The sequence below is a fragment of the Haemaphysalis longicornis genome, unplaced genomic scaffold (assembly GCF_048455015.1).
Source record: "Haemaphysalis longicornis isolate Haplotype H1 unplaced genomic scaffold, Haemaphysalis longicornis Haplotype H1 scaffold_1, whole genome shotgun sequence".
Classification (NCBI taxonomy): Eukaryota; Metazoa; Arthropoda; class Arachnida; order Ixodida; family Ixodidae; genus Haemaphysalis; species Haemaphysalis longicornis.
In genome coordinates, this window is record NW_027526203.1 from 208,601,753 (window position 1) to 208,611,077 (window position 9,325).

The following is a 9,325-nucleotide window of genomic DNA, read 5'->3' on the forward strand; positions in this document are numbered from 1 at the left end:
CACAGCTCGCCTACGCATCGCTGACCAAGAAACAGCTGTTATGTTTACCGTACTCAAACACTGTCCTCATGACCTCATTCTGGGCCATGATTTTCTCTCTGAGCATGCCGCTCTCATCGACTGTTCCACTGGACTCCTCCGCCTCTAATTTCCTTTCCCTCCTTACGGCGCACGCCAGCTGCTCTGTTGCAACACCGAACACGTTCGTTTGCCACCAACCGCTGTTAGCTACATCTCCTTATTCCCTTCCTCCCCTGTTGCAAACGGCTACTACGTCAGTTCACCAATTCTGGATGTACTTTTGACACGCAATATCGCTATGCCTCATACTATAGTAACTATTGTTGACAACGAGACCTGTCTCCCGTTCCTCAACTTCGGTTCCCTCCCTCAAGGTTTACCAAAAAGAATGGCGTTTTCAACACTGTGCCCTTTGGAAGCACATACCGCAACTACCCCTTTAGAACCCGTGACGCCTTCTTTAGGTCCCACCGTGCAATCATCACTCCCAGCGAATGAAGTCGCAGCGATGATCGCACCCGATCTTTCGCAAGTGGACGCCGCCGCTCTTCGCTATCTCTTGACGTCCTATAAAGACATCTTTGATTTGGGCAGCCGTCCACTGAGTACAACACACGCTGTGACGCACCGCATAATCACTGGTGACGCAGCACCTGTGCGCAGACGGCCATATCGCGTATCTCATGCTGAATGCCTCTTGATCCAACAAGAGGTCGACAAAATGTCGAGATAAAAACGGGGCAATCCCTGTTCGAGCCAAACATGCGGTGGGCGCTACGCCCCTGATGGATGACGACGAGAACGACGACGCTTTGCCCCGGACTCACGCTGCTACTTAATCCAGCGCTTCCCAGCTTACTCTCACTTAAAAATAGCTGCAAATACACGTATATTTGCCACGTAACGATATTCGCCGCATTTTTGATAACGCGAATGATTATGCGGGTAATCCCAAATTCCAAGTCCTGGATTTCTCGCTCCCAACCACACGTTCACGCGCATACATCACAGCCGCTACCCTTTGAGCAAGCGTCACTACACAAACACGCGCATAGGCGGTATTCCTGATGCAGGATTGCCGTCCCGCAAAGATCCAGGGATTCTCATTTCTGGATGCCTGTGAGATAATACGGAAAAATTCTCCCAAGCGTAGGATTGAATCGTCCTTAAAGGCAATAATCGAAGGTGAATTTTGCCTGAAATTACGCTCTTTCCTTTCCACTCTTAATGCCAATGCCAATGTTCCATCTCATGTAGCGTAGCAAGCTACTGTAGGGGAATTGTCGAAACTAACGTCGGCAGTTTACGGGTTTGTCTCTCCCTTCTGTGGAGAAAAATAAACACAGCAAGAAAAGATGTCAACGTGCATGTACAGCGCAACCCCCATTCAGTCATAAATATCCCACGCATCCCTGGCTGTAATTTGTGAGCATCAATAATCCGTTACCCCTTACGATGGGTTGAAGCGTCTTTTCCGCCCAGGAAACCACGGGTCGTAGAAGGGCCGGCGATCGTGTGACGTGCGAGGTGGCCGCATAAGCGTGGCGCGGACACGCCAGCTTGTTGTCCGCTACCTACAAAGCGGGACACGTGTTCCGCAAAGCCGAGCGAGCTTTCATGTTAGCTCGGCACGCACCGAAAATCGCATGCGTATCGTCATCAGTTCGCATATACATGCAGGCGTAAATGACGCGTGCCCAGAGACCCCCTGTCGCGTGCCGTTTGACGATTTCACTCTCCTTATAGGTAGGTAGCCCTAATTTCGTATGCAGGCACATACAGCCGCACTATTGACTGGCCGCACCGTTCCGTCTCTTCGGATATCGAGCAACGCGATGTACGCCTGGCGGCAGCAAATATCTGTCTGCGGGTGCACGTTCGTCACTAAATTGCCCCGCAACACCTCAATCCTAGTCCTGCGGGGCGATAACCCCGAACGAGATTCGAGGGCAAGCTTGTCTCCGCACAAGTTGCTGAGCATGTTCGCCCTTAATGGCATTTAATGGTGTATTCACACGACATATTCGTTTGCGACAAGGTTTGTAATGTCCTCAGGTCGGCGCACACGGCCGGCCAGCACAGAGCATGCAGAGCATGTCCATCGTTTTCAGCTCGTCTGCTCACCTGTCCCAAAAGACGCTAGCAGCACACTGGTATGAGAGTGGCCACAGACAACCTGAAAACCACGTTTGTTTGCGATAGCAACGGGTTTGTTCGAGCCTCGGGAACCGGCGGCCAAGAAATGACTGGTGTGATCGTGTGCCTCCCCGCAGTAGCGATGGCTTCATTGCTATCTGACCTTTAGAGCCCTATTCTCGACTTTACCTGGACATGGCCATCTTACCTGAAGTTCTGATTGCCGTTCAGTGTTTTAACGAAGACTGCAAGCCAATCGGAAAGGTTTTGCTGTTATTGTGCCTTTGGCACCATTTTGGTAAAGCGGTAAAGGTTGTGCCTTTGGCGCCATTTTGGTAAAGTCAGATACAGGGCCCGTATTCACCATCTCCTTCGAAATCTGCAGCAATTTTTCATCAGGTTCTCGGAGCGAAGAACCACTCAGCATTATCAAAAGGCGACATCCCCTGACTAGCCGACCAGCGCACGGATCAGTGACGTGGAGGAACGTACCTGATGCGCAGAACACGCCCCAAACCAGTGATTCAGAGCATCGTGTGCGCCATAAGGAGGCAACGGTACGGAAATAAAACAGATTTCAAAGCGAAATTGGCCACCTACGAAATGAATTCCCCAACGTCTGAGCAGGAAAGTTGCTCAGGCATTTTCCTACATACTTATGCCACGCAGTGCTTCTGACTCCAAATTCCCCACATTCACAACACATCGATGCGGGCTACTGGCCTGCCAGATACCAGCATAAAATCCCTTTCAAAGAACTACAAACGATACAACTAAAAGCACAAGTATGACGAATAAGATGAGAAGGGCTAATACCACGCGCGTTTAAGTACCATGTCCCTGCCTCCCCCTTGCCGGAAGTTTCCTAATTCATACATAAGTTGCGCCTAGAGTTCATTAGCTTCTGTATAAAACAAATGCTGAAGTTGCTGCAAGCGCCATGTCAAGTTCAATTTCACAGGCTTACCTTTATGGCGGCCGTCAGCTGAGCCACTGTTAATTTCTTTGGGATTTTGTAAAGCGCTCCGTAAAATGCATTAAGAATGTAAGTACACCTAGAAGAATGTGCGTCAGTTTTTTCAGCGAGATCGTGCTGCAAAGACACGTCTTCAAACGCTTCAACACTCCGAAGAGCGTCATGTGGCTGAAAATTAGGAGATATTCAGGACTGATATCACAAGCTTGAAATGGTAGTTGAAATCAGCGTATACGCACCGTCACCATTAGTACAATAACCTACGGAGCTCAAGCTTACGACCTCGACCGCGCAAACTAACGCACGTTTCAAAGCCTGCGTGGAGCCGCTATCCGCGCTAGTACCCGATTACCCAAGCATAACGACCTCGACAAACTTCAGGCCGCTGTCTTCTCGCTTTTTGGAAATTTCCTTTGGCAGGCTCGGACAAAAATTGATACGTTAAACTTCATCTACCCTAATTCCTCCAAGTCATAAGCCTTCAGAGGCTTCGCTCAAAGTTTCCCTGGAGAAAGAAGAAAACGTGGCGCAAACTATACGTGGACGAAGAAAACAAGGTAAGACATAAACAGGCGCCTGTATATGTCTTACCTTGTTTTCTTCGTCCACGCCTAGTTTGCGCCACGTTTTCTTCTTTCTTAAAGTATGTACCAATAGCTCAGCAACAAGTTTTGTTAACTCATATTCCCTGGAGAACTTCGGCGATTTTTTTTATTTTAGTTAAGCGTGTGAAAAAAAAAATATTCGTTAGGTACAAGAAGCGGCAACTCAATTTAGACTGCCCTCTGATTTTTTCCGCGCACCGAAATTTGTCCTGAAGGGCCATTTTGGTATTTCTTATCTTCACTGAAAATGAAAAAAAAAATCCTCCGCCATCGTTAATCGAACTTGCAACATTGCATTGAACATCAGGACACTCAAGCTATGCCAGCCCAGTTCGTAGAATGTTGATAAAGTGTTTTAGTATTTTAGTTTAGTTTAGTATAGTGTTTTAGTATAGTATGTTTCAGTTTCTGCGCTAAATGTTCCACCTTGCTTATGCTTGTTTGTGTTGTTTAAGGCATCCTCTCAACACGTCCTCCGACCTCTTGTTGTTCAGAAAATGTTTTTGCCTCTTCGATCTCTCGGTTTTTTAATGTATGTACACATCTATTTTTGCCCTTTTTTGAATGATGTCCCTTTCTATATGTTGTCTTTTGTATGTCTTATATTGCCGCGAACCATGTATGCGTTTGTTTGTTTATTTATTGTTTGTTTTTACTGCCCGGCCACGCCCGACCCTGTTATCTGTGTCAAGCGAAGCGCGTCTTGTATTCTTTATTTTTATGCCGCACGGGCTATCTCATTTAGATAAGCAGACTGTTTCGTCTTAAAGGGAAGGTGAAGCGGTTTTAGAATTATAAGAAAAGTTGACTAGCAGCAAGTACACATTGAATAGTTCCCGTGTACGAAATATTTTCGCAATACATCCAATAGAAGCGGCGCAATGCGCAAGCAAAAGTGGCGCGATGCCCCGCCCCATCTCGCCGCGCGATGCCGGAAGACCGAAGAGCGCGGGCGAAAGCCGGCTGAAAAACGTCATACCGGACTTCCTGCCGGTTCAGCCGCCTCTGACATGCTCTTTTCGCCGTGTTTCCTTGCGAATGATACTTGTCGTGGTTGGGGTTGATAGCCCTTACATGTACAATTTTCGTGTTCAAAACGTATGCACGAACGCCAAACGAGGCACACGTTACCATGCCGTATTCCTAAGCAGGATAATGCACGCCGGGATGTTTGCTAACATACGGAAGCGACAACCGAGATGGCTGTGCTTGATGACAGAGAACATACTACGCTACGTTAGATACTTTGTAAAACGCTCCAATGCATTTTTCTTTTTTTGATGCGACGGACGTGCATGTTTACATTAGATTCTATATTTAGGAAGGATGGGGAATACTGCTGTACTTTGACCAAGGGGGTGTTTCGTTCCGTTCCAGAAACAAAGTCACATTTGTTCAGGAAATACTTGTTTCGTTAAACGCGTCGTTTTCTTTCCCTATGGGGTTACAACAGTGTTCAAAACCCCATTTTCTGGCGAAACTAAAACAAGGGGCCAATCCTGATAAAAGTTGTCTCCAGGTTAAGAGGTAAAATGTATTCCTACAAAGTAACAGAACCAAGACCACCACATTACTTATTTTGCAAGTATACATGCCACGATAAGGTAATATTTGTCTGGAGTGAAGAAACACCGCTCCGAACCACCACCGTGCCATAATTTGTGTTGACTGCGGGGGCCTAATTCTTTGCCCAAGATTCCGTGTGCCTGCATATTATAACCTGGCAAGGACTTGTTGCCGCTGAACCTCAAATGTGCGCAAATAATAGTCGTTCATATATATTACGACAAGACTAAAAAAATTAGGAGCGAAGAGTAAATATATACGGCCTTTGTCCGACTAGCGCGGTAAATGCTTAAATCTAGAAATGCTGAAGCAGGCCAACGATTCATTGTCACGAACGTTTGGTGATTGTTACCTAAAGTAATGTAACTACAACGTAACTGCCTTGTCCGACTGGTCTGTTAATTATAACGAGGAGGCCGTAATATTGTAGCAGAATGCGCAACGCACACACAGAATTCAAGCCATACTACAGCCGATAATGCTACGGAGGCACCAGAATGCTACAGTATTTTCAGAATAAATGCATGTCAAGCAGTAAGACGCCACTCATCGAAGTGCAGCTAGCGATTGCGGAGGCGCCTTAGCCCCGCTGCCCAAATGACGCGCGCGCGCGCGTGCGTGTGGGTTTATGTATGGGGATGAGTAACGGGGCTGGGGTGGGCGACAACGAACAAAGGAAATTCGGAAGCAGAGCCCGCTTGTTGGTTTATGCTTGTACCGGCAACATATGTCTCGCATATACGTTTACAGCGCATGAACGCTATTTTTTCGCGCAGTGCACACGTATGTACTTTTCGCTGGTATATTGTTTATAAAACGCCGCTTAATCATCGGCATAAATGGTTTCGTATATAGAGCAAAGAGTTCAGGCAGTACCTAATATTAACATAAGAAATAATGATGATGATGGTTGGAGTTTTTTGGCGCAAGGCCAGCTGGGGCAAAGAGCGCCAAACAAAAGTATCTAGAAGAAAATAGTGGCTACTAAAGCCAAAATAACAGTAAAATCAATTAATGGCAATGGTGATGGCTGGTGTATATGGCCAGTTTTGATTACGCATGATAGGAAATGAGATTTAAAAAGTTTACATCAGACAAATATTTAAAAACACGTTGCAAAGAGACAATGGCATTATCATCCAAAAACAACGAAGGGTGTAGCGGAATGTGTTGTCTGTATAGTTCCTTGAAGTGTCTGTGTCTTGTTGTGTCGAGTGCCTTGCATGTGATTAGGATGTGGACTACGGATAGGCCCTCCCCACACCTGCTACACCCAGGTCTTGGAGAGCTAGTGAGCAGGTGTGAGTGTGTTACATGTGTGTGGCCTATCCGCAACCTAGCTAAGATAACTTCAATGTGTCTGTTGTGTGAGTCAGTAGCGTATGGTCCCAAGTGAGCTTTTATTACATGTAACTTGTTTTCTGTCTGTTCACTCCAGTGTGTTTGCCACGTGTTGTGAAGTTGGTGTCTGATGTGTGGCTTCATATCTGTGTACGGCAGTGTTCCTATGCCCACTGAATTCAAGAGTGTAGCAGCAGTGGCCATTTCATCTGCGGTTTCATTCCCGGCTATTCCACAATGGCCAGGAACCCAACATATTGTTATTTCAAGACTTGATGCGTATGCTGCCATAAGGCCCTTAAAAACAAGATTGATTACATAATTTTTTTAGCGTTTTATAGACAAAAGTGCACGTACAACACTAAGAGAATCTGTAAAAACTATGGACTTTGGAATTTGATGTTGGACAATGTGGTCTAAAATAAGTAGAATGCCGTGTGCTTCAGCTGTAAAAATGCTGTTGTGGGAGTTCATTCTTTTTGCCACGTTAAAGTTCAGTCCATGCGCAGCACAAGACACAGCATCAGCTGTCTTTGATGCGTCGGAGTAAAACTCTGCACACTGGTACTTATCCTGTAGGAAGAGGAAATGCTGCATAATCGCTGCCCTTGGTGCCCTGTTTTTGTCGAACTGCACAAAGGACAGGTCACAAGAAAGATCCCTGGCTTGCCATGGTGCAATAAAATCAATGATCGCTGTCTTGTGGATATATGAAAATGACACTGCTAGCTCAGAAGCTTCTGCTCTCACTCTGAGACGGAACGGATTGGGAATAGATGGACGGTTTAGAAAGAGCTGCTGTGAGGATGCATCATGAATGGTCGAGTTAAGAGGATGATTTGTCAGAGACATGATTTTAGAGGCATACAACAAGTCAGTGTATATCCTCTGGTGATACAGGGACCATTTGTGGCACTCTGCATAGAGGCTTTCAACAGGGCTGGTGCGAAAGGCGCCACAAGCAAGGCGAAGCCCCAAATGCAGAACTGGGTCAAGCATTTTAAGTGCCGTTTTCGTTGCAGACCCATATACGACGCTGCCGTAGTCCAAGCGAGATCCTACCAGTGCAGTATAAAGACGCAGGAGTAGCTGCTTGTCTGCACCGTACGATTGGTGAGAGACAACTTTAAAAATATTCATAGTTTTTAGGCATTTTTGCTTAAGCATTTTCAGATGAGGAAGAAATGTTAGTTTGTTGTCGAATATTAGGCCTAAAAACTTGTGCTCCTTTTTTACAGGAATCGCCACGCCGTTTAGAGTAATGTCAGGGTCCACATGGATCCTGCGAACACGGGGGAACACAACGCACGTACTTTTTACGGGGTTCAGCTTAAAGCCGTTTGTGTCCGCCCAGCCAGCAAGTTTGTTCACGCCGAGCTGGACTTGCCGTTCACAGATTGACATATTACATGATTTAAAAGATATTTGGACATCATCTACATAAACTGAACAAGAAATGGTTGGTGGCAATGCCTTACGGAGTGAGTTCATCTTCACTATGAAGAGTATGCAGCTCAAAACACCTCCTTGATGCACTCCATTTTCCTGAACATGTACATTAGAAAGTGCACTACCAATTCTTACACGGAAAGTTCGTTCAGACATGTAGCTAGAAAGAGTGCTAAGCATGTTGCCCGAAACACCGAATGACTTCAAGTCACTCAAGATGCCGTATCGCCATGCCGTGTCGTAGGCCTTTTCCATATCAAAGAAGACTGTAATGCAGAACTGTTTATGTAGGATTCCAATGCAACAAGCTGATCATTGGTGGAGCGCCCCGCCCTGAAGCCTGCCTGGCAGCTCTCGAGAAGACCGTTGTACTCACGGAAGTACACCAGCCTGCGATTGATCATCTTCTCGAAGAGCTTGCACAGGCAGCTCGTCAGGGCTATAGGACGGTAACTTGAGGGGTACGACGGGTCCTTTCCCTCCTTCAAAAAAGCCACTACTATGGCCTCCCTCCAAGACTTTGGCATGTGCCCCGAAAGCCATATTTTATTAAATAGATGTAGAAGTGTTTCGAGTGTGTCTGCGTGTAAGTGTTGTAACATTGTGTATGTGATCTTGTCTGGGCCTGGAGCTGAGGGTTTACACGTGCTTAGAGCAGCCCTCAGCTCATGTAGTGAAAACGGGGAGTTGTGATTTGTTGTTGTCGCGTAGGGACTTCTTTTCACAAGAGGCTTTGTGTTTCAAGAAAGTGTTTGTGTAGTGTGCAGAGCTGGACACGTGTTGAAAGTGTTGTGCGAGTGTGTTAGCCTGGTCTTCGAGTGTGTCCCCTGTTGTACTGACCAGGGGCAGGCTATGTGTATGTTGTCCTTTAAGTTTGCGTATTCTTGTCCATACCTTGCGTGCGTCTGTGTATGAGTTAATGGATGTAAGGAAGGTGCGCCAACTCTCTCGTTTTGCCTCACGGCGCACACGTTTTCCGAACGCCTTGGCCCGTTTGAACAAAATGAGGTTACCCGACGTGGGGTACCGACGGAGGATACCTCACGCCTTGTTCTGGGCCTCCCGCGCCCGCCTACAGTCCTCATTCTACCACGGCCTCCGCTGGTTGCGCGGGGCACCAGAGGCGTGGGGAATGGACTTTTCGGCGGCGTCGAGGATGTGCGCCGTGAGGAGTTGGGTAGCTTCTTCAACGTGTAGTTGTCCTATGGATGTGTGGTGTAGTTTGGTTGTC